This window comes from Palaemon carinicauda, chromosome 37 (genome assembly GCF_036898095.1).
Source record: "Palaemon carinicauda isolate YSFRI2023 chromosome 37, ASM3689809v2, whole genome shotgun sequence".
Lineage (NCBI taxonomy): Eukaryota > Metazoa > Arthropoda > Malacostraca > Decapoda > Palaemonidae > Palaemon > Palaemon carinicauda.
The window spans coordinates 21,695,215-21,721,498 of NC_090761.1; the positions used below are offsets into that span (position 1 = coordinate 21,695,215).

A 26,284-nucleotide genomic window follows, 5' to 3' on the forward strand; every position below is an offset into this window, starting at 1 on the left:
ATGAGGTCCTGTTGTATGGGTTGCAGCCCTTAATACTTCAGCTCCTGGGAGTCTTTCAGCATCCTAAGAGGATCGCTGGGCTTCGTGAGGAAGACAGACTAATAAGGCAGAGTAATCGTCTAAGTCAACTTCCTTACCAGGTACCCTTATATATTTTGGTTTTGTTATGATATAACTGTCAAAAACTCTAAGCATATACGATGTAAACTTAATTAACTCTGGTCTCTACCCACCACCATGGGTGTGAATCAGCTATTATATATTCACCGGCTAAGTTAAATATTTAAAAATGATATTTTAATTATAAAATAAATTTTTGAATATACTTACCCGGTGAATATATAAATTAAAAGCCAACCCCTTCCTCCCCGATAGAGACCCAGCGGGATGAGAAAAATTGGGTCTGTTTACATGTATATGCGGTATCTGGCCGATAGTTGGCGCTAGTGGGCACACCCGCAACCTTCATAGCGATCGCTCGCGATTTTTTGTGTGTTTTTCTGTCGAGCCGCCGGAGGCTCAGCTATTATATATTCACCGGGTAAGTATATTCAAAAATTTATTTTATAATTAAAATATCATATCTAGGCTTAATTTTGGTCTCCAATCTCCGTTAAGCCTTCCCTTCAGATGACAGGATAGCAAGGCGGAGGAGAGTAGGAGAACCTTTCCTCAGGCGAGGAGAGTCTCCAGCCCTTTTCTTTTCTGGTTACGCCTCCTAGGTCACCTTCCTCCCTGACCCCTCTAGTCCCTAACACTCGCCTCGGAATGAGTCTCCTGCTGTGGCGACTCAAGTCCCGGTGGAATCAAGACCACGATTCCCCAGACATTCTGGTCCTATGGGACCTGCCGAACGAGGGATCCTGCAGTGGTGGTTGACCTACGAAGCTTTTGCTAAAGAGTGGATCTTCTCGTCCCTCCTCCGTATTTGATGCTGTCCTTGGACGCGTCAAAAAGGAGGGGGTGGGGGGGGGGCACGTTCTGAACCAAAGGATCTCAAGCCTATGGCCAGAGCTAGAAGGGTACCTCCACATCAATTGGCTAGGGATGAAGGCCATATTCTGGCCGTCAACAGTCCCAACAGGCCCCGGTGAGTCACTCCGTGAGCAACAACACCACGGTAGTTGCCTTTCATCAAGCGGGGAGGTACTTTTTCATAACAGTCTCCCATCCTACAGTAGAGATACTGAGATGAGCCGAAATCCGCTCAATACTTCTATCGGCTCGCTTCATTCCGGACAAGGAATGTGCTCTCCGACAGTCGGAACAGGGCATCGCAGGTAGAGAGTACCAAGTGGTCTATGGAACCCCCAGTAGCCAGCAAGCTCGGACCTTGTGGTCCTGTTCGCGACGACCTTGAATTTCAAGCGGTCGCTGTACTTCTCCTCAGCTCCGGACCCCAAGGCACCCTGCCGAGATGTCTTCCCACATCGGTGGGACAACATCAACGTCTACGCCTTGCCACCGTTGGGTCTGTGGGGAAAGGGGGCTCTACAAGACCAGACTTTCGGTCAACCTGTCGGTGACTCTGATAGCTCCGCTACGGCATCAGGCAGAGTGGTTTTCGAACCTTCTGCATCCCTTGATGGAACTCCCGAGAGAGTTTTCCCCATGACAAGAGCTATAGCAACCAACCCACTACATCTACCACAAGCCGTAGCTCCGCTTCGGCTCCATGCCTGGAGTCCATCCAGCATCTCCTCACTGAGAGAGGCGTTCCGCGACAGGTCGCGGAGCGGATGTCTTGACACCTGCGAAGTCATCCGCAGGGGTCCACCAGGCGAGGTGTAGAGTCCTCTGTGGTTGGTGTCGTGGGAGAGGTATCTCTCCCCTCGATGCCACTATTTCAGCGTTAGCGGAGTTATTGTCCATCTGCGGGAGGAATTGCGCCTTTTGCTCTCGGCGGTAAAGCCTATCGCTCAGCCTCAAGCCTGGCCTTCAGGCTCTAAGGTTAGACAATTCCTCCTCGCTGGATCTTTCTTCGCTCATACGAAGCTACGAACTTACCTGCACCCAGTCGGAAGTGAGACCTCCTCCATGGTACATGGCTCGGGTTCTTAGGGATCTTAAGGCTTCTCCCTGTGAACCAGTACACTAGTCATTGGACAGGCACCTGACTTAGAAGACGGTGCTCCGGCTTGCTCCTGTTTCGGCCAAGCGTATCAGCGTACTTCATGGTCTCTCGTACGACTTCGCCCATTCAAGAGGATAGGGAGAGGTAACGTTCGGGTTCGTCCCTGAGTCGGTTTCTAGACTCAAGATCTTGGAGTCCCAAACCTTCGGTTCGTCTCCTTCAGGATTTCGAGTCTCCGTTCTGTAACAGATGACCCAGGCCTTCTCCTGCTATGCCCAGCAAGGAGTCGGAGGTGTTATCTTAAGGAACAGCTGCAGTTCGTCCTCACGTGCAGCCCTGTTGGGGAGCACAGGAAGGACGAAGAGGAGGGTCACCAGGAATACCTTTGCAGCCTGGATTCTAGGACCATCCATCTCGCCCTGAATCCAGACCCTCCTCCGTCATGTAGCCTTAGAGCACTCGATGTCAGAGGCATCGCAACGTCTCTAAGAAGACTACTCTGTGACGCAGGTGCTACAAACTGGAGTCTGGAAGTGTCGGACGACCTTCACAGCTCACTACCTGCAGGACGTGACCCACAGGAGCCTCGATACGTTTTTCTATCGGCCTGTGGTGGCTACACAACAGCTGGTCTAACCTCAGGCTCCTTAATGGACAGGTAGCAGAAGGTTGGGGGCATTGTTACCCGTTGTCAGACTGCATGATTGAAAGAGGTATGTCTGGCCCTTACTTCTCTCTTCATCCTCCCCTCTCTTGGGGAAATCAGCATCCTAGGTTCTCTGCATAGCTGACCTCAAACCTCTGCAGGTAAACCATGCTTCCTTGTGTTCCTAGTATTAAAATGATACTGTCGCGTCCCCCATACCCTGACGAGGTGGTATTGGGAAAGTCCTAGTCCAGAATTCCATCTAAAGGTCTTCAGGTCGACTGCCTAGGACAAGTCACGCTTCTTCCCTCCACACACAAGCTTATGTAGGCCGCACACTCCTTGCAGAGCAAGGAACTTGCGAGGTGCAGGGACTCTTTTTCTCGAAGTGCTGCTCACTCGGATTCTGAGTCCCCTGGTAAAGCCAAAGCCAGTATGGCTGGGGACTTTCCACCCTTCCTAAGGGGTAAGTCACCCTATGTAAATAGCGTGGTTTGTATTTCAGTTACGGAACAAATGACAAATTCGGAGATAATTTGTATTTTTCCTAACCATACAAACCTTAGCTATTTACACATATTTGCCCACCAGCCCTGTCCCCCAAGTCAAGTCCTACCTCTAAGCGAAGTGAATCAGTTCACCAGTGTGTGAGGGGGGAGGGGTAGCTAGCTACCCCTCCCCTACCCCTGCTAACTAGCGCAGGGGTAGTTAACCCTCGTTTAAAATCCAATGGCTCGCCATTTCAGCTACGCCGAAAGCAATACCCTATGTAAATAGCTAAGGTTTGTATGGTTAGGAAAAATACAAATTATCTCCGAATTTGTCATATTTTGGTCAGTTATTTAACATATGTATTTTTAAATATAAAACTTACCCGCTGGTTATATAAAAGAGCTGAAGTCCCTGACGCCAGGGCAGAAAATTCAAATCTCGCGCTATCGAAGATACGCCAGGTGTACCAACCGCACCCTAGCGGTAGAACAGGTGGAACTACACACCAACTCCAGTTCTTCTCTCTGCCGTCATAGCTGACTGACATACAGAAGTTCGCTCTCGTGTTTTTACTCTCTTGGGAAGTTGTTTGGTGATGTACAACGTTCTTTTTTGAGTTTAAGCTATCGTTGATTAATTTTCCTTGGTTCTTATCTTGAAATCTTTTTGTTTGAGATTTTCTTTATTGTTTTTTCCCTTACTTTTTGCTTGTCGGTCTCTCACGTTAACTTTAAAATGGCCGACTCCTCCCCTGCTCAGCGTAGGTGTGTTAGTGAGGGTTGTCGTACACGACTTCCTAATGGATCTATTGATCCTCATTCTATTTGTGTAAAATGTAGGGGTAAATTTTGTTCATTAGATGATAGGTGTAATGAGTGTCTTTCCTTAACTAATGATGATTTTGGTACTTACGATCGTTATGTTAGGAGATTAGAGAGAGATAGACTTAGGCGTAGTTCTTCCCGATCTGTGGATAGAACCTTACCTAATTTACCTGTTCCTAATCCTGTTCCTTCCCCTGTGGTGGTAGATCAGGAACCTACTATGAAGGACATGTTTACTGCTATTTTGTCTCTTGGTGAGAAAGTTGAGTCCTTAGCAGCCGATAGAAATACTATCTTTTCAGAGTTAAAGGTATTGAAAAACCGTGATCCTATCGGAACTGTGGAAAGTGTTTCAGTGTCTGATGTGGTACCGAAGAATCGTGACTCTCTCGGTGTTGTGACAAGTGTTGATAATGTGGTTAGTGTTGCGGAAGGTGCGTCGACTCGAGTGTCTGATGTGGTACCGAAGAATCGTGACTCTCTCGGTGTTGTGACAAGTGTTGATAATGTGTTTAGTGTTGCGGAGGGTGCGTCGGCACGATCTTGTCGTTCACCTAGCCTTAGACCTCTTTCGAGCTCTCGAACCCATGGGAGAAGTAATGTCGAACGGCTTAAGGGAACGAGAAGCATCATCAATCGTGCAGACGTCCCCTCGAACGTTCCTGTTGCCGTGGCTCAGGTCGTTCACCCTCATCGTAGGAAAGGGGAGGTTCATACGTTATCCCCGTCTTCCGATGAAGGGTCGGGGAGTGAGATCTGGCGGCGAGCGTCGAGACCGCTTAAACGCTCCCATGTTGATTCACAGCGTCGGGAATCGCCTGTGCGGCCAGGATGTAGTTCGTGGGGTTCACCGGAACGTTTCCGTTCTCCCAGCGCTTGCACTCCGGCCAAACGTTCGGATCACCGTGTTCGTGCGGATATGATTCCTTCCGATTCGGACCTTGTAACTATTCATGCACCTCCTCTTCCATCGGATTGGCTTTCTTCCCCTGAAATGCGTGGTGACATTAGTGCGAATCTTCCTTCTAGGAGTTCTGTTGATCCGAAATGGACTGCGCTTTTGTCTATGAAGGAACAACTCTCGTCGTTGATGGATTCTTATCAACCAGGTGTTGGCGTTGTGTCTGGGCGTTCGATGTCAGACCAGTTATCGCACAAACGTTCGATGGTATATGGCCTTGACGAGTTATCACTTAGGCGGTCTCCCATTCACAGTGTTCAACGCCAGGTTGATTTTGATGAGTCGCGTCAGAGAGTTTTGGTTGACCAGTTTGCGTTTTCTGGTCGCGGGGAAGAGCGTCGGCGTCGACAAGTGGACGAGACGCGGCAACAATTTGAAGTAGTGGATCGCCCGCGGCAACAACTTTTGGACGCGGCGCGTCAAAACATTGGTTTACAGCGGCGACATCCTGACTCCTTTGATCGCTCGCAGCAACAGTCCTCGGACTTTACGCGACCTCGCGGCGATCTTCAACAGTTACCTTCTGATTTCAAGCGTTCTTCTGTTCAACAACAGTTGAATTCTAAGCGGTCTAAGCAGTTGTTGGTTGAGGATGATCGTCTACATGTCCGTGTTTCGCATCAATCTACTTCTACTTCTCCCCACCAAATTGACTCAGATGTTGGCCTTGACAGGCAGTCCCATCCAGACGTTGTTCCTTCGGTTCAGGCTGCAGCTGTTGCTGCACTGCCAGAAGACGAACCAGAGGAAAAGTCGGATGAGGATAATCCTATTGAGGAAGTCTCTGAGAATGAGGAGGAGAAGCATTATCAGCATGCTGTGGACCTTCGCAAGTTTATGCTTATTTTGACTGGAATTTTCCCGGATTCTTTTACCCCTGTGGCCCCTCGTTCTCCGCCTTCTGAATTCATCTTAGGTAAAGCTACTAAGGTTCCAGTTTACACCAAGATGGTTCTTTCTCGATCTTCTAAGCGGGCCTTGAAGTTAATGGGTTCTTGGTTGGACTCCAAGAAAGCTTTTGGCAAGACGGCCTTTGCCTTTCCTCCCGCTAGGTTAGCCTCTAAATCTAGTGTGTGGTATGAGACTGGTGAAGTGTTGGGCTTGAGTTTTCCTTCTTCTGCACAAGGGGATTTTTCAAGTTTGGTAGATGCTTCTCGTCGTCTTGCCTTAAGGAAGACGAAGATTTGGTGGTCCATTCCAGAGTTCGACCATTTGCTTAAAGGTCTTTTCAGGGCCTTCGAAGTTTTTAATTTTTTGGACTGGGCTTTGGGGGCTTTGAGTAAGAGGGTCTCTGATATGACGGAAACGGACACTAGTGGTTTGGTTCATTTGATGTCCTGCTTGGACAAAGGTGTGAGAGATGGCTCCAACGAACTTGCTGCCTTGTTTACAGCTGGAATTCTCAAGAAAAGGGCCACGATGTGCTCCTTCCTCTCCGCAGGAGTGTCTCCCTATCAGAAGACAGGCCTTCTTTTCGCACCTTTGTCTAATTCTTTATTTCCTCAGGAATTAGTGGGCGAGGTAGCTACTGCTCTCACTCAGAAGGCCACACATGACTTAGTTACTCATTCGACTAGGAAAGTTTTGCCTCCGTCATTCTCCTCTCGAAAACCTAAGGAATCTTCTTCTGGGTTTCGTCCTCAGTCCTTTCGTGGGAAGCCCTCTGGGAGAGGCTCTTTTAAACCAGAAGGAAGGAAACCTAGAGGCAGAGGGGGCAAGTCCGGCCGAGGTAAAGTCTGACTGCCCTCTCCTTCAGACAGCAGTGGGGGCCAGGTTGACTCACTTTTGGGAGGCTTGGGAGAGGAATGGAGCGGACCCCTGGTCCGTCCAGGTGTTAAAGGAAGGCTACAAGATCCCCTTCCTGACCAATCCTCCTTTAGTCACAGATCCAGTGGATCTTTCGCCCAAATACAGAGAGGGTCCCAAGAAACAAGCCATGCTTCTACAGATGTCTCTTTTATTAGAGAAACGAGCAATAGAGGAAGTGCAAGATGTTACGTCTCCAGGGTTTTACAACCGCCTTTTTCTAGTACCCAAGAGTTCCGGGGGGTGGAGACCGGTTCTGGACGTAAGTGTGCTCAATGGTTACGTCCAAAACTCGACGTTCACCATGGAGACTCAGAAAACAGTTCTGGCAGCTGTGAGGAAGGACGATTGGATGGTCTCTTTAGATCTTCAGGATGCCTATTTCCACCTTCCGATTCATCCCAGCTGCAGACGTTATCTGAGGTTCATGGACGGAAACAAGGTCTTCCAGTTCAGGGCTCTTTGTTTCGGACTTTGCACGGCTCCTCTATTGTTCACCAAGATCATGCTGAACGTGGCAAGCATGCTGCATTCGAGGGGAATCAGGGCCTCTCTGTATCTGGACGATTGGCTGATAAGAGCCTCCTCAGCCGATTGTTGTTTGAAGGACCTCAAGATGACTTTGGATCTCTCCAGAGAACTGGGTCTCCTGGTGAGCTCGAAAAAATCACAACTCATTCCATCCCAGGAGATTATTTATTTGGGGATGGAGATTCACAGTCGGAGTTTTCGGGCTTTTCCGTCGTCGGTGAGAATCCAAGCAGCCCTCCTAAAAGTACAAACGTTCCTGAAGAGAGATCTTTGCTCCGTCAGAGATTGGATGAGCCTTCTGGGGACTCTCTCGTCGTTAGAGAAGTTCGTGACCCTGGGGAAGTTGTTCTTGCGTCCTTTTCAGTTTCATCTCAACCGCCATTGGAAGAAAGGGGACAGCCTCGACAGGGATTGCATTCCCATCTCGACTTCCATCAAGTCTCATCTTCAATGGTGGAACAACGAGCCCAGACTGAAAGAAGGCTTGTCTTTACTTCAGAGGAACCCAAACCTCGTGTTGTGTTGCGACGCCTCCAACTCGGGATGGGGAGCCACTCTAGAGAAGCAGGAACTTTCGGGGACTTGGACGGTGAAGCAAACCTCTCTCCACATCAATCAAAAAGAGCTTTTAGCTATTCATCTGGCTCTCATCGGCTTCGAAAAGCAGATCAGGGGCAAGGTAGTCCAAGTCAATTCGGACAGCACGACAGCTCTGGCCTATATTGCGAAACAAGGCGGGACCCACTCTTGGCCTCTGTTCGAGATTGCAAGACTGCTCCTCATCTGGGCGGAGGAAAGGAAGGTGACTCTTTTGACGCGGTTCATCCAGGGAGTCAACAATGTGAGCGCAGACAGACTCAGCAGGAAAGGTCAGGTTCTCTCCACAGAATGGATTCTGCACCCGGACATCTGCAAGTCTGTGGCGGTTATGGGGTCGACCTCTCGTGGATCTCTTTGCCACCGCGAAGACCAAACGACTAGAGTGTTACTGCTCTCCGGTTCCAGATCCCGAAGCTTTTCACATAGACGCTTTTCTGATGAACTGGTCACACATGGAGGTTTATGCCTTTCCTCCGTTCAAGATCCTTTACAAAGTGATTCAGAAGTTCGTTTCACACGAGGAGACCAGAATGACACTGATAGCTCCGTTCTGGCCGTCAAGGAGCTGGTTTCCAGAGGTACTGGAATGGATGGTGGATGTCCCGAGAAGCCTTCCCATGAGACCCGATCTTCTCAGACAACCTCACTTGGCCCGAAATCATCAAAACCTCCGAGCTCTACGTCTGACTGCCTTCAGACTATCGAAAAACTCGCTAGAGCTAGAGGATTTTCGAAGAAGGCAGCCAAGGCAATTGCAAGGGCAAGAAGGTCTTCAACCATCAAGGTGTATCAGTCCAAGTGGGAGTTGTTCAGGGAATGGTGTAGAACTAACGCGATTTCCTCTTCCAGTACATCGCTTTCCCAAATAGCAGATTTTTTCTTGGACCTTAAAACTAAGCATAACTTCTCGTCATCAACTATTAAAGGTTACAGGAGTATGTTGGCGACGGTTTTTCGACACAGGAACCTAGACCTTTCTGATAATAAGGATCTACGAGATTTACTTAGGTCTTTTGATACGACCGAGATGATTCAAACGGCTCCCATCGCCTGGAATTTGGATGTTGTCCTTAAATTTCTCATGAGTGACAGATTTGAGCCTTTACACTCGGCTTCATTTAAGGACTTAACCTTGAAAACCCTTTTTCTAGTTACCCTCGCCACTGCGAAAAGAGTTAGTGAAGTTCACGCTTTAAGCAAGAACATTGGTTTTCGGAATGGGAAAGCCATTTGTTCTTTGCAACTGGGGTTTCTGGCCAAGAACGAAAACCCTTCTCGACCATGGCCCAAATCCTTCGAGATTTCTAACCTTTCGGATTTGGCTGGCGATGAATTGGAAAGGGTTCTCTGTCCAGTTAGAGCTCTACGGTGTTATGTGGACAGAACTAAGAATCTGAGAGGTAACTCAGACGCTCTGTGGTGTGCAGTTCGGAAACCCTCGATGCCCATGTCCAAGAATGCCTTGTCTTTTTTCGTTAGATTGTTGATTCGAGAAGCTCATGCTCAGTGTGATGAGTCGGATCAGAGGCTCCTCAAAGTCAAGACACATGAAGTCAGAGCGGTAGCGACTTCAGTGGCCTTTAAACAGAACCGTTCTCTGCTAAGTCTGATGGATACAACATTTTGGAGAAGTAAGTCTGTTTTTGCATCCCATTATTTGAAGAATGTTCAGACTCGCTATGAGGACCTTTTTACGTTGGGTCCTTTTATAGCTGCTAATGCGATAGTAGGTGAATGATCTACCACTACGTTCCCTTTTTTCCTAATACCCTTTTCTATCTCTTGGAACTCGTTTTTTATGGTTGTTTGTGGAGATTGGGCGTCAGTCTTCCGCAATCTTTGATTTGGCTAGGTGGTCAATTTGTTCCTTGAGTGCACCCGGAACAAGGGTATTGGTTGAGGTCCTGTCATGTTATAGGTGTTTGTACCGTTTGACAGCTCCTAGAGATTTTCAGCCCGAGTGGATTACTGGATCTCTTAAGGATAGCGGACGAAATGAGGCAGAGTATCATTGCTGTCAGCTTCCTTATCAGGTGAGAACTGCTTAAGTTTATTGTATGTAACCCTTAAGTGAATTTTCTGTATGTAGCTGTCTCTGACCCGCCACCAAGGGGTGTCAATCAGCTCTTTTATATAACCAGCGGGTAAGTTTTATATTTAAAAATGATATTTTCATAATAAAATAAATTTTTGAATATACTTACCCGCTGGTTATATAAATTTAACACCCTCCCTCCTCCCCTCTAGAGACTACCTATGGTATGGCTATGAGGCATGGAAGAACTGGAGTTGGTGTGTAGTTCCACCTGTTCTACCGCTAGGGTGCGGTTGGTACACCTGGCGTATCTTCGATAGCGCGAGATTTGAATTTTCTGCCCTGGCGTCAGGGACTTCAGCTCTTTTATATAACCAGCGGGTAAGTATATTCAAAAATTTATTTTATTATGAAAATATCATATTGCACTCTATTCTCTTTTGAACTTTTATAATAGTAACTCTTTAATTTAATTTCAGATTGAACATGGTTGACTGCTCAAAATAATTCAGATCTGATGCACAAAGAAAAGGAATTTTATATTTCTGAATCTTACTGGGTAGGAGGGGTATGTATTGTTTCAATGCGAGGCTGTGAGTATATTTTTGTTGGTTGATTCATCAGTGCAGACAGTTCAGAGTAAGGTATTCACTGTTGCTTTCATAGGAGCAGATCCTTTCACTTGTTCAATGATGTGCTCTTTATCCTTACGAATGGTAGCCATAGTCGAACGACTAAGGCCAAGCGACCGGCCAATGTTCGTTGGCGTTTCACTGTTTTTAGATCGCTTAATAATGTCTAATTTCACTTCCATAGTGATGGCCTTTCTTTATTTGTTCCGACACAGATACGAATTTTCGCTATTTATAATAGGGTATTACTTTCGGTGCAGCTGAAAGACAAGCCATGATAATTTTAGTGAGGGATAACTACCCCATCCGCTAGTTAGCGGGTGGGGGGTGGGGTAGACTGGCTACCCCGCTCACTCACACCTCTCGGCTGAGTAACCACTTTACTTTTTGGCTCGGTAGAGGACGGACATGCTGCCCTTTTCTCCCGCAAAGACTGGCCTTGATGTTTTTCGTTTTTTTTATTTTTGGTTTTCTTGTGTTTTCATTCATCTTACATATATATGAGAGTATATATGTATAAATGAAATTATACGTTGTTAGATACGTGTAACTTTAGTGCTGTTGACATCGTATCCAACTGCCTCCGTCATAAGGTTGTTGTCCTTCGGCAGGTTCTCAACGCTGCCGTGTGTTTGTTTCATTACAGAATTAAAGTTTTAACAGTTCAGCCCCCTTTCGAGGAATTATCTTACAAGGAAGGTGATTTATTCCCTGAATACTGTATATTGTGCAACGGAGCATGAATTGTAATTGATAACAACTTTCTTTTTTTTCACAGGTAACAGCGACGTAGTACACATGTTGTAGCTCGTGAGCTGCCCTCATTACGAGGTAGCATTCGCTGTCAACCTTCAACTTGTTCTTCCTTCGAGGGGAACTTCCCTCTCTCTCTCTCGCGAGAGTGAGAGAGAGAGAGAGAATGATTTTTTTTACGCCTATGCTTTTTTCCCATAGAGCTGGGAGAAAGCTTTACTTGGGCTATTTCCTCTTGCTGGAGGACTTCTCTCTCGTTCGCGAGAGATTTTTTACGCCTACGCTTTTTTCCCATAAAGCTGTGAGAAAGCTTGCCTTAGGCGATGTCCTCCTTCGGGAGGATTTCTCTCTCGTTCGCGGGAGAGAGTTTCTTACGCCTACGCTTTTTTCCCATAGAGCTGTGAGAAAGCTTGTTTTAGGCGATGTCCTTCTTCGGGAGGACTTCACTCCGTTCGCGAGAGAGAGATTATTAAGACTACACTTTTTTCCCATAGAGCTGGGAGAAAGCTTGTCTTTGGCGATGTCCTCCTTCGGGAGGACTTCTCCCTCGTTCGTGAGAGAGATATTTTACGCCTACGCTTTATTCCCATAGAGCTGGGAGAAGCTTGTCTTAGGCGATCTCCTTCGGGAGAACTTCCCTCTCGTTTGCGAGAAATAACTTGTAGGAGCTTGCTGATCTACCAGTGGCGGTGGCAGAGCTTTCTCCGAAGCAGGTTATCCCTACGCTTATGGTTCTCCTTCAGGGGCGGAGCGAGAGCCTTCTCTTAAGCGACTTTCTCCTTCGGGAGAACAAACCTCTTGTGCGGAGGTGTTATCTTAAACCTGCTGGTTCTCCTTGATCCTTCGGGGTCTCGTTCGATCACCCTTTTGGGCTGGCGTGATCGTTTGAGCCTTCGGGCTCTCGTCATGTTGATCCTGATGGTTCTCATGACAGTAGGAGTCCTTCGGGACTCCGCTCGAAACCTTCGGGTTTCAGTTACGCTGAACCTTCGGGCTCTCGTAACGATGTACATTGAGCCTTCGGGAACGTGTGCCATCAATCACGCCGACCTTTCAGGGTCTCGTGACAGAGGAACCTTGATTCCTCGTTACGCTGATCCTTCGGGGTCCCGTAACATTAGTTATGCAGAACAGTTGGGCTCTCGTAACTTTAGTCACTCTGACACTTCGGCGTTTTGTGACAGGGAAACTTTGGTTTCTCGTTGCGCTGACCCTTCGGGGTCTCGTAACATTAGTTACGCTGAACCCTTGGGCTCTCGTAACTTAGTCACTCTGACACTTCGGTGTTTTGTGACAGGGAAACTTCGGTTTCTCGTTGCGCTGACCCTTCAGGGTCTCGTAACATTAGTTACGCTGAACCCTTGGGCTCTCGTAACTTTAGTCACTTAACACTCCGGTGTGTTGTGACAGGGAAACTGCGGTTTTTCGTTACGCTGACCCTTCGGGGTCTCGTAACTTTAGTTACGTTGAACCCTTGGGCTCTCGTAACTTTAGTCACTGACACTTCGGTGGTTTGGGACAGGGAAACTTCAGTTTCTCGTTACGCTGACCCTCCGGGGTCTCGTAACATTAGTTACGCAGAACCCTTGGGCTCTCGTAACTTTAGTCACTCCAACACTTCAGTGGTTAGTGTCAGGGAAGCTTCAGTTTCTCATTTGCGCTGACCCTCTGGGGTCTCACAACGCAGTTCACGCTGAACCTTTGGGTTCTCGTGACCATAGCCATACTTATATGACAGAGTTTGCGGGCTCTTGTTGTGTTGACCGTTCACACTTACACAACACAGGCTATCGTGAACCTTTGGGTGAACGTAGTAGTGAGTACTCTCGCCACACTGAGAGCTCTTGCGCGCACGACCAGTTTGGCGTGCATGACCAAATTGGCGCGCACGACCAACCTTTTCCGCGCACGGACGATCGGGCGCGCACGACCGGTTTGGGATGCATGACCAAATTGGCGTGCACGACCAATGTGTCGCGCGGGACCAAATTGGTGCTCACGAACGATGTGGCGCACACGATCAGATTAGAGCGCACGACCATAATGGCGCGCACATACTACCAACTTGGCGCGCACGCAATCAGTTGAAGTGCGCGAACAACTCTTATGACAGAGTTTTTCGGACTCGTTGCACGAAGTGTTCATGAGTGCACAAGAGGTTTTCTCTCATGACAGAGTTTTCGAACTCTCGTCCCGCGCGTGCCCATCATCATCAAGAGTTTTTTTCTGATAACAGAGGGATGCCTGCTGCCTAAGGGTTTACGAATCTCTACAGGTAACTATGACACAGTTCCTTGGGTCCTAGTCACTTAACACAATTCCTGGAAATTCCATCAGGAATCAACGACAGAGTTCCCGTGGGTTCTCGGCACAACATCCCTTAAGATCGTGAGAAAGGAATTCACAAATAGATTCTGAACCCCTAGGTTCTCATCCGAATCTCTCTCTTTCCGCGCTCCAGAGTTTTCTGAAAACTCTATGGTCGACCCCCCCCCCCCTCTACGGGATGGGTCTTCCAAAGGTGTGACTTGATACGCCACTCTACACTCCCAGCTGATTACTATATCAGCTAGCCTGTTTTCGCCAGCACCGATCCTTTCGTTGTCGAACGAACCACCGTCATCTTTCCTTCACCTTCCCACTTCGAGTGGTTGGGTTAGCAGATGGAAATGAGCGGGGAATGAAAATGCTTTACATTGCAGTTCATTTCCCCTGGCAGGCCTAGCCTGAATTAGACGGTAGTTTTCTCATTATCGAGGAAGCGTTCTATGGCAACCTCTTTAGGTAAGCGGTCGATGGCAATTATGTCTGGCCTTCTTGAAGCAAACCCCCACATACGAGACTTCACCCTTTTTCAGGAGACTCGTTCCTGAGAAGTTTTTAAAAAACTTCAATGGATGTTAAAACTTCATGAAGGCCGTAAGCCTTCCCGGAGCATGCACTCTAGCCAAGACAAAACCGCAAGGTTATGGTCTTAAACTCGGTTCTACTGTTTGATGGAGGCAGCCTCCCCCGTCATTGTACCTTGGGTATAACGACTTGCCTTTTTACACGATAGTCTTCCAAGACTTTCTTTTTCCTCACAGGGTTATTGTTTCAAACAATTAGTCCCGAAGGAACATTGTTAGCTGACGTTAAAAGAACGATATGTTACAAACGTTTCAAACCCCACCCACGGGTAAACAGACATCCGTTTCTGTGTAATGAACACTGGCTAGCCCGTCATATAAAGAGGAGGGGTAAACCAAAGGGGAAATGATCGCCTCTATAACTGTATATTTTTGTTTGAGAACATGTTCGCTCTCATTCAAGAAAATATTACAGTTAGTCAACGATCAAAATTCTTTCGGCAATAATGTTGCGATTCGTCGCACATACAGTACATTATTCCCACAACCGGATTCGTTGCAAACGTTTTCCTGGATGCAGAGAATACGCATGCGCTAGCGCAAATGGACAAGTACATGTACACTATATGCATGCAAGCGATCTTTCTGCCAATAAGGGCTATGTACATCTTCCAATTAGAACTCCGTTCCATGAAGTTGTATATTTATATCCCTTACTGAAACCAGGTTATTCAGTATTTACTTCGCTACTTTTCTGTAGCCAGACAAACGGCATTTACGTTCTGTCTCCTTATAGGCATTTTTTCCTTTCTCCCGATCGGAAGTCTTCGTCTCCTACAAAGGCTTTGGCTGAAAACTTCTCAGAAGAATTTCTGTTCCCTAGTAGGGACATTTAATATAAATGCTAGTTTACCGATCGCAGACGGAGAAGTACGAACGTTTCTGTCCTAAGAAGGAGAAACCTCCGTTACGAACGTTTCCAACGTTCTCCAACTGAGTTCCGGACACGACTTTTAAATCGAACTACGCATGTATACTTGTCATGCGCACAGTTCGGTGTTACTACTCAGTAGTACACTTATGCTCTTTACCCACCCAACAATAGATTGAAGATATGTCTCAATCCCCTCTTGGGTTTGGTTGGATGCGTTCGGTGATTACCGTACAGTCTCTTGTCCGGAAAGCGATCTCTATGGAGATTCACTATTATATCATAAGCTGTACTGATTAACTGGTTTACCGTTTGGTATCGGTCTTATTCAGCCAACCACACTGGATTAGTGGCAGTTGGAGGGAGAACAGGCTGTTCCCCTTCGTTGCAAGAACATGCAATTGGTTACACGTCTCGACATCATCTCGAGGTGTGTTTATTGTTATGCCCTCCCCCCCCTCACCGCTGGACAATCCGCGGATGATGGGTGGCAGACGAGAGCTTCTGCAAAGAGGCCTGTGTTCTCGTCTTCCCTCTGGTCCTGATGCTCTCTATAATGCATCAAAAGAGAGAGGGGAAGTGTATGCCATACCATTCCATCCTCGTCGGTTGGTCCAATTCAGAAAGGTACTAGCATTCACCTCTCTTAGAGAACCATCTAGCAGTACGAAGCCTTAGATGGACAGAGGACAACTAGTTGCCCCCATCTGCTCGATACCAGGAATGTGCTTGCAAAACCACCCAGATAGTGGGCTAGTGTCTTGGAATCATCTTGTATCCAACAAAGTCTTAACTTTGTGGGGTCCCCGACTGTGGTTATGCTCGCAGCGGCCCTGATCTTCAGGCTCCCACTCGACCGTTCCTCAGGACCTCAAACAAGATGTATTCCAAGATTGGTGGGGTGGCCTAGAGGTGTGCCTTGGTTTTTCCCCCCATTGGGACTGGTGAAAAAGTCCTCAGCCAAGTCAGGATAAGCAGGATCTTATCAATGACTCCAATAGCTTCGCTATGGCATCCTGCAGAATGGTTCCCAGACCTTCTGCAGTCCCTGACGGAGCTCCAATAGCTTTGCTGTGGCAACCCGCAGAATGGTTCCCGGACCTCCTACATCTCCTGACGGAGTTCCGAGGGATCTTCCTCCACGACACGATCTTCCAAGCAGCCACATGCGAACACTTTCCTAAGCCGTAGCTTTGCTTCGACTTCTCACCTGGGACGATCCTAAACCACCCCTCTCATAGAGGCCTTTCTCAACAGGTTACGGAAAAGATGTCTAGGCACCTCAGACACTTTTCAGCGTTGGTCTTCCAGGCGAGAAGTGTTCGATCCGGTCTTCCAGGCGAGAAGTGTTCGGTCCTTTGTGACTGATGTCGTGGAAAGGGATTCTCTTGTCCCTCGTCGGATCTCAACCTCCTCCTAGGAACGCGGTTCGGGTCCTTCAGTCTCTGAAGGCCCCTCTCTACGAACCGCAGGCCCAGCAGCAGATCGCTTCCTTACACGGTAGACGCCCTTTCTCCTCACTTGGGCTTTTGACCGAGAGAGTTAGTGTGTTGTACGATCCAACCTCTGATGTCTCCTACCCTAGGAGACAGGGAGAAGTAATCCTCAGCGGCATCCCTGAGTGGATTGCCAAGACTCAAGTCCGAGTGTGCTGTACCCTAGGTGCAGCCCATTTCGAATAAAGAGTCTTCGTTCGGTAACCGGAAACCCATCAACTGGGGTTTTACCCAGTGAGGAGTCTTTGGGGTTACCTTAAAAGAACGATACCAGCTCGCCCCCGTGTGTCATTGTTGACCAGCACGGGGAAGGTCAAGAGGAGGACCTCAAGGATTTCCTTCCCCTCTGGGATCAGAAGGCAATTGAGGTTACTCTTAATCTAGACTCTCCTCCATCCTAAGACCCAGAGCTCATAACGTCACTGGCGTTGCTACGTCCCTGGCGTTCAAGAAACTACTCTGTGGTGCAGATACTTTAAGTGGGCATGTGGAAGCGTCAATCGACCTTTACGGCCCACTGCCTGCAAAGACGTAACCCACAAGAACATGGAGACCTTTTCCATTGGTCCTGTGGTGATCGCACAACAAATGGTCTAAACACCTTAGGCTCATTGATGGACAAGTAGCAGAGGGCTGAGGGCTGAGGCTACCCGGATTAGTCTGGGGTGAATGAGTAAGAATGTCTGGCTCCTTTCTTCCTTTCACCTTCTCCCCTCTGGGGAAAACAGCCCCGCAAGCCTCAGCATAGCTGACCTCACTTCGCTGCAGGTAAGACCCATTTCCCTTGTGCCTCCTAAGTATAGAAGAATACTTTTTTACGTCCCCAATACCTTTTAGAGGGAGGGTATTGGGTAAGTCTTTAAGAACAATAGGTTCTGTACTCGAGTTCCTATGTTAAAGACAAGCCATACTGTTAGTTCCACTCCCACACAACCTTCTGCAGGCCGCTATCAGTGCATTACCTCATTGGCACTGATTTTAGCGAGGGTAGGGTCCCTTCTATTATTGATCACAGATCGAAATAGAGAGGACCCTGGGTCATAACCAAGGCCAGTTGGTGAGGACTTCCTCCCTCCTAAGAGTAAGTCACCTTATTATAAATAGCGAAGGTTTGTATCTGTGTCGGTACAAATAACAAATTTGGAAATAATTTGTATTTTTCCTAACATACAAACCTGAAGCTATTTATACAAATTGGCCCGCCACCCTGTCCTCCGAGAAGTCCTGCCATAAAGCAAAGTGGTTACTCAGCCGAGAGGTGTGAGTGAGCGGGGTAGCCAGTCTACCCCACCCCCCACCCGCTAACTAGTGGATGGGGTAGTTATCCCTCACTAAAATTATCATGGCTCGTCTTTCAGCTGCGCCGAAAGTAATACCCTATTATTAATAAAATAGCTTCATGTTTGTATGTTAGGAAAAATACAAATTATTTCCAAATTTGTTATTTTGATGCACTACCATCAGAAGAATCTGCTTTATGTTTTGGAGCACTAACGAAGGGCAAAAAGTTAAAAAAAAACGATCAAACGCGTGAGAGAGAGAGAACAGGCATACACAACCAAAATGGTGTATCACTGAAACTGAGTGACGGGACTGACGCCGTCTTCCTCGCCTACAACCACAACAAAGCTTAGTCATCCGCTGCACGCTAGAAACTAGTTCGTAATTGTTTACATCGCTTACGACGTTAACGATGTAAGACGGAACGACACTTAATATTGTTTTTTACATTTTTATGGGGCGCGTTCGTAACCTCGAAACAGCGTAAGTCGGGACCGTCGTAACCCGAGGACTCCTTGTATATACATATATGGAAACATACTGTAATGTTTTCTCATACAGTTTGCACTTCTACAATATCACAGCATCGCAAGTGCAAACATCGCAGTACCTCCTCCTCCTCCTCCTCCTCCTCCTCCTCCTCCTCCTCCTCCTCCTCCTCCTCCTCCTCCTCCTCGGAGGCTAGGAGGGAGAGAGAAAAGAGGAAAAGGAGAGCTGGCTTTCCTTCGCCTAGACGTTCTCGCCAGAGAGACAGGCGATATAGGAAGAGACATTATCGTTCTCGTTCTTCCTCGCCTTCTGTCACTTCACGAGACGTCTCACCTCGAGACTATAAGCGCTCTCGGCACAAACCTAAGAAGGTTGCTGCCTCTTGTCATCGTTCTGCCTCGCTGTTGTCTTCTTCTCATGATGGATCATGTAAGCTCTCGAAGGGCAAAGCGCGTCCTAATCTCGAACCTTCTCCTTCATATATTAGTTTGAGGGTCTCCGATTGCTCTAGGCAAGTCAGAAAGAGCGCTTTTCCTCGCTTTCGCTCCTTATCATCGGAGAAAAATCGCTCTCGCCCTTCAACTTCTCAATCTCGCACGTCTCCAGTCATACACTCGCGTGGTCAATCTCCTCGCCCTCGTGTTTCAGACAGGACAATCTCGCACCCGGTTCCCTTGCTTCCTAATGAGTTAGGGATTACGAGCCTTCCGAAAACCTCAGAAGAAGACGCAGGGGTTCAACCCTTCTTCTCTTCAGTTGAGAGCAGAGGGAAAAGGCCAGATCGCCAATCAATTCGGCCTCTTCCACCTCGTCCTTCAGACCTTTCCCAAGAGAGGAATCTCTACAAATTCTACTAGGTCAGTTCCGATAATTCGGTCGCCTTCTCCTAGACCGTCTACATCCACGCAAGGTCAGGCGCTCGCGGCGCTATTATTCAGCGCTCAGCCTTCCCCTGCAACAACAGTAACATGGTCTCCTACTTCGCCATCACCTCCAGACACTCCGTCTTCTATCACTCTTCCCCTTTCGAATAAGAAAGATGCAAGGGGTAAGGCAAAATGTTTGTCTGCTACTCGCGTCTCCACTTCACCTGTAATAACACGCGAGGAACTAGCACAGCCTGAGGATTCCTCGGAAGAGCCGCTGTCGAAGGACTTGGAGTCCTCCTATTTAAGGGCTCTAAGAACTGTGTGTTATTAATATCTCAGGCCTCGGCAATTTGCATCTGTCTCCTCCACCTCTTGACGCTCCAGCCTTAGATAGGCTATGTCGTCCTCCACTGAACCCTAAGGACAGAATTGAACTTCCCTGGTCTGTTCACACTGCAGGCCTTCTGAGAAAGGTCTCGCAGACGGTCTCGGGAGAAACGGGTTCCCTGAACTCTCAGGGATCCCATAAACTTATGCAATTTCCATTTTTGAGGCAAAAGCGCTTTTACAAGGTCAGAGACGCCAACCCTTCTCCTCTGACCTTGGATCCCCTCACGGCGAGGCTCACACCTGGCTGCTCCTCGGAGAGACTCTCTACTCTTCCAGTCTCTTTCTCAGCCACAGAAGCCTCGGCAATGGAAGCGGCTTCAGTGTCCCTTATGGAGGCAATATCTTGGTTTGACACTTGGTCTGGTACCGTCGGCTACATCGCGAGCTACGAGGACCTGTCAAACCAAGACTCCATGAAGTCCCTATAGGAAGTCCTGGCTGCTGGGGCCAAGACAATGGACTTCCTAACTGCTACAACAGCCACCATGTGGGGCAATTGGGTTCTCAAAAGGATGGAATCAATACTTTCCAGACTTCATTGGAGCATCGGTAAGGCCGAGAGATCAGATTGAGAAACTCAGACCTTCTACAACCTCTTCTCTTTTCTAAGCAAGCAGTTTCCTCTACTTTAGATACTTGGAGGGAAGAGACACAGGACACCGCGATGCAAAAGGCTACTTCCTTTCGCACAATGCAGCAGCAGCCAACTCCACAACCTAAGGCCACAATCGCGGCTCCACTTCCAGCTAAGAGCTTCAGCCGCCCCTCCTATGTAGCCAAACCTATGGGCAGAGGAAAGTCGGGTACGCCACTTCCAGTGTGTAGGGGTTGCCTGCGGAGGAGTTGGAGGAGGTGGAAAGCTATGGGGGCCATGCAATGGACCATCAAGGTGCTTCGTTGTGGGTACCACATCCCCTTCATAGGCTCTCCTCCTCCTCCTAATTCCTCCTCCGATCTCATCCTCCCAGGTCTCTCGGGATCGAGGAAAACAGCAGGCCCTAGCTTAGGAAATCCAGAGCATGCCTCTGAAGGGCGCCATCCAACAGGTCCCCAACACCTCCCTGGGGTTTTTCAGTAGCCTCTTTCTGGTAGAGAAAGCCTCAGTAGGTTGGAGACCAGTAAATGATCTCAACCTTTAATCAGTTTGTAAAGCAGACTCCATTCAAAATGGAGACAGCAGCCTCCGTGATCCAAGCTGTGCGTCCAGGAGACTTTATGGCATCTGTGGACTTGAAAGACGCGTATTTTCAAGTACCAATCTATCGCTCGGTTCGGAAATTCCTGCGCTTTGTGGTTCAGGGTCGAAGCTTCGAATTCAAAGTACTATGCTTCAGTCTCTCGACCGCCCCACAGGTGTTTACAAGGGTTTTCGAACTCGTATCCTCCTGGGCACACAAGCACGGGATACGCCTGCTAAGGTATCTGGACGATTGGCTACTCCTGGCCTCGTCCAGGGAACAAGCTCTGGATCATCTGAGGAGGCTTCTCGAACTTTGCAAGGATCTGGGGATTCTTGTAAACATAGAGAAGTCTTGCTTGATTCCGACTCAAGTCAGAAACTATCTGGGGATGTCCATCAACACCCAGATAGGGAGAGTGTTCCCTTCGGAAGACAGACTTCTGAGACTGGAACAATCTATCGTCCAACTGTTGTCTCCGCTGCCGCCTCCAGCCATTTTGTGGCAGTCTTCTGGGCCATCTTTCCTCCTGGAAAAAATAGTTTCAGGTGGAAGATCAAGAATGCGAAGTCTCCATTGGCATCTAAAGACCTATTGATCTCAAAAGAACGATTCCCCATTCTTGCCAGTGGAGGTTCCAACTCTTGTGATACAAGATTTTCAGTGGTGGTCAGCCAGAGAGAATACCCAGAAGGGCATTCCTCTCCAAAGCCCCAATCCGAAGTTAAAACACTTTTTGGGCGCGTCCCTACGAGGCTGGTGTTCCCACCTAGGCCCGAAGTTAGCATCAGGAGTCTGATCTCCGATAGAGCAAACTCTCCATATAAATCACCTGGAATTGTTAGCAGCCTGGAAAGGCCTAAAATACTTTGTAGAAGATCTACAAGGACGAGGGGTGGTGCTGATGAGCGACAACTCCATGACCGTCTCATATATCAACAAGCAAGGGGGTACTCTGGCAAGAGACCTCCGTCTTCTAGCAGTACAGATTTGCCAGTGGGTGGAAGGTCACGACATTTCTCTCACACCCAGGTGTATTCCGGGTCGGAGAAACGTGGCAGATCAACTAAGCAGGCATCACCAAGTGTTCAGTGGCGAATGGTCTTTGGATCTTCGAGTAGCGAAGGCAGTAATAGCTTTGTGGGGTTTCCCCACAATAGACCTGTTCGCCACTTCTCTGAATGCGAAGCTTCTGTACTACGGTTCTCCAGTTCCAGATCATCAGGTAGCGTTCCAGAACGCCCTTCAACATTCTTGGGACAACCTGGACGCATATGCCTTTCCACCCTTTTGCCTGCTAAGAACGGTGATCAACAAACCCAGGACCTCCCGCAACTGCAATCTAACCCTAATAGCTCCGGCATGGCCAAGCAGAGAATGGTACACAGACCTTCTTTCCCTTCTAGTTCAGGTTCCAAAGTTTCTTCCTCTAGAACCCCTTCTGCTGATGCAGCCACACATTGGTGTCCCCCACAGGAGAATTCCCTTACTGAAGCTTCACGCCTGGAGGCTGTCCAGTCACTCTTCAGACGCAGAGGCTTTTCAGAGAGAGTGGCTAAGCATATGTCCAGGCACCTGCGCCAGTCTTCCACAAAACTCTACCAAGCAAGATGTAGAGGTTTTGCAGCTTAGTGTAGAGGGCGAGGCGTGTGTCCACTCGATCCCTCTCTTCCTTTAGTGGCGGACTTCCTTTTGTACCTCAGGGAGGAAAACCTCCTCTCAGTCTCAGCGATTAAGGGCTATCGCTCAGCTTTGAGGTGGAGGGACTCCTTATTTTTTGTACAAACCTATTCAAAATAAGGAGTCCCCGGGTAAAGCCAAAAGCCAGGTTGGTAGGGACGTCCACCCTCCTAATGGGAAAATCACCCCTAATAAATAGCATAAGTTTGTACTCCAGTTATAGAACAAATGACAAATCCGGAGATAAATTGTATTTTTCCTAACGATACAAACCTTTAGCTATTTATACAAACTTACTTGCCAGTCCTATCTCTAAGCAAAGTGACCTAAATCACCGGTGTGTGAGCAGGAGCAGTAGCAAGCTACCCCCCCCCCCCACCCCCACTAACTATTGGAATGGGTAGTTAACCCTCGCTAAAATTTTAATGGCTCGTCCTTTCAGCTTCGCTAAAAGTAATAACCCTTAATAAATAGCCAAACGTTTGTTCGTTAGGAAAAATACAAATTATCTCCGAATTTGTCATATTTAGAGGTTTCTTTCCAGTTAATTTGCTCCCAAGACTGTCTCACCTTATATTAGTCAATAATCGTTATTTGTCCACCATTTTTAACACATCCTCTTGCTATCTTGTATTTTCAAACACTTCTTGAATATAAATTTCAACACTCAGTATCCATCTCTGACTCTGCCCTCACATTATTACTTGTGCTGATCTTTAATCTGCCATCCATCACGACCATTCTGTATAGTCTGCTTTTACTTTTCCAAGTCAGAGCTTTACTGTTATTAATCTCTTTCAGGTGGACTTCCCTACAAAGCAACAAATATATCTGGTATTCAATGATCCCACTCCTGTACTGTATGTTACAAATTGGTCTGCCCTTTTCACAAAGCTATATCAAAAGCTAATTATGCTCTCCAAATATCCAACTCTCTTTCTAAGCTCCTAGTCTATTTCTTCTATAGATGTATAATATTCTCCTCATCTACTCAGTCAGTTTGGGGCCATATATTTACTTGAGTGCAATAAACAACATACTATCAGTATCATGAGTCTGGTCACAATAACAACATTAAGAATTGTCTTGAATAGAATAAGAAATAAGACTCTCCCAGAGATTGACAATGAACGATATGGTGTTATAAGAAGTAAAGGACAAGAAATGCAATTTTTATTTTGAGAATGTTGAAGAAGAGAACAATACAAGTGAAAAGGGATCTCTGTTTGTTTTGTTAAATGTGTAAAAGTATTTAATCTGGTTAGACATATAGACTTTATGAGGATACTGGAACAGAAATATCAATGGGAAAGATCTGAGATTGATAAGGAATTTATTTTGGAATAGAGAGACATCAGTGAAAGTAGAAAATTATAATTCTGAAACTCGCACATCTAGAGACATGTAAGATAGGACTGTGTTATCACATGATGTCTTCAATTTATATACAGTAATGAAATGATAATGAGAGATCTAAGATATATGGAAGAAATTAAGGTTGGAAGAGTCATTATTGATGATATCAGATATGCTGACAATACAGCGCTTGTTGCAGACTACAAGGATAAACTTCAAGCTTTAATCAGCACTTTAAGCCAAGCAAGCAGAGAAAGAGGTTTGTCAGTAAACATAAAGAAAACAAAAGTCTTTGTTATCACCAAAGCTGAAATCCTGCAAGAATAGATATAAGAATCAATTGAAACAGTAAAAAAAAACGATAGCTTTAATTATTTAGGATGCACTGTCACAAGTGATAGAAAATTCAAGAGATCAAGAAGAGAATATCATTGGCAAAAGATTCATTTGGCAAAATCAAGAAATTAGTCACCAACTCTAAAATATCTATGAATCTAAAGGAGGTTTGTGAAATGTTCTGTTTAGTTTGTACTGTTATATGGCTGTAAAACTAGGACCTTGAGGAAAACCGACAAGGAGAGATTACAGGCTACAGAAATGTTATTTTGGATAAGAATGCTGAAAATATAAATGACTGAGAGGTAAACTAATGAGGAGGTATTGGAGAGAGGGTGAGTTAGAAGCGAGTTTTTAGCTTCAGTGAGAGATAGGCAAATGCAGTTTGTGGGTTACCTTGCGGGAAGACAAATTAGAACATATCTGTCTTACTGATAAAATCGATTGAAAGGGGTCGAGAGAAAGACCTAGACAAAATATATGGATGGATTGGTGAGAGTGAGTGGAGAAAGAATATGTGCAGATCGGTTGCTGCGTAGACCCGGAAAGAGAGAGGAATGGTGAGCCATAATTGCCAACATCCTTGAGGATATGGTACTTGGAGGATGATGTTTACTTCTATTCAAACCCACTATGGTATCTATTAGATCCTTTAATTGTATTATTCATGGAAATTTAACAATAAGAAAATTATCCAGGGAGATTTCTTTGGTGTTAGGATTTGATATTTAAGCAATATTATTTTTTAATGTCTGGAAAAAGTGTTCAGAATTTCTCAAGTGCATTACAGTATGTTGGTTATTACATGTATTTTGACAGGTATACCATAAATGAATATCTGCTAATTCACATATCTCCTCAATTATTGAAAAAGTAACTTATTAATGTAATTTCAGATTAGACTTTGTTGGTGGCTGGAATGGAATAATTTTTATTCTTCAATTAAGATGAAGTTGGACTCAAAGGACTTCACCATCTGCAAGCAAGAGAACTGTATATTCACCATGAGTTGAACAGGATATCTGAGGGACAGGGATATCTGAGGGACAGGGAATGAATTTTGTGTGGAGACATGGTGCTACAATTAGAAAACAGCTATATATAGTCATTTCACAAAGAGTCTATCACAAAGTCCATCAGGGTTACTATTCAAAACATTTAGAAATATTCATTGATTAGTCTGAAGTATACCCTTATATTTCACAAATAGTTGTATTCACTTTCATTTTTAACAGTGCCTTTTCCATTTCAGTCTTTTTTTTTTTTTTTTTTTACTTGGCACTTAGAATCTCTCATTTAGTCTTGCTCTTTTATTCAGAGAAATACTTATACAAGGTATATAGCTTTTGGAAATGGCAGTTGTTCCTACATGTATACAAACTCTCATCCTTTAATAAGAGTATGATTTCAGCAAAGTGGGAAACTTGGCTTTTAATATTTACAACAAAGTGTCGGTAATAACTGGCGTGTAGAGGTAGAAGCCCGGCCCCCTGCTGGCTCACAGAGTAACCACTTTGACTTCACCTGCTAAGTCATACAGACTGATGCTTGATGTTTTAAACTTGGCTTGTTTAATTTTTTATTCCTACTTTCAAAGAGTTAGGTTGCAGTATGCGGTCTTTCCCAAGAATTTCCAGCCAGCGGTACGGAACCTTCTGAGCAAGTTGGCTATGAATCCATATTCTTTGTGTACTTCTTACATGTATTATATATGAGGAATGTAAGAATTGGTCTGCCTCCTGGTGGCAGGAGAAAAAAGCACAAGCTTGATTCTTGGCCTTTGTGGTCGTCCTCAAAGTCTAAGACATCCGCTGAACCACTTCTTTCTACTCCTTGTACTCTGACTTAAGATTTTCGCTGTCGTCCTCCTCCAAGGGTAAGGCAACGAACGAATGATGATGATATTGTTTACACCTTAGGGTAACCCCAGAGAGAGTACAGGTTTTTCTTCTCGCCATGAACCCTGGTAAATATTTTTTTCAGGTAACAATGCAGACAATGACGAAGCACTGAAGACTGATAGCCATCCTTAGGTCTGGAGGGTATTCCGGGGAAGGATAGACTCTTGCAAGTCC

General features: G+C 46.5%; 1 long non-coding RNA gene across 1 annotated transcript in view; it reads left to right on the forward strand.

Moving 5' to 3' along the window:
- LOC137629006 (uncharacterized) overlaps positions 1-24,839 on the forward strand; it is a 69,635-nt gene extending 44,796 nt beyond the window's left edge. The window contains exons 2-3 of the long non-coding RNA XR_011041425.1: positions 10,449-10,537; positions 23,319-24,839. This is a non-coding gene — a long non-coding RNA (uncharacterized lncRNA). The remainder of the gene's footprint in view (positions 1-10,448; positions 10,538-23,318) is intronic.
- The last annotated feature ends 1,445 nt before the right edge of the window (positions 24,840-26,284 follow it).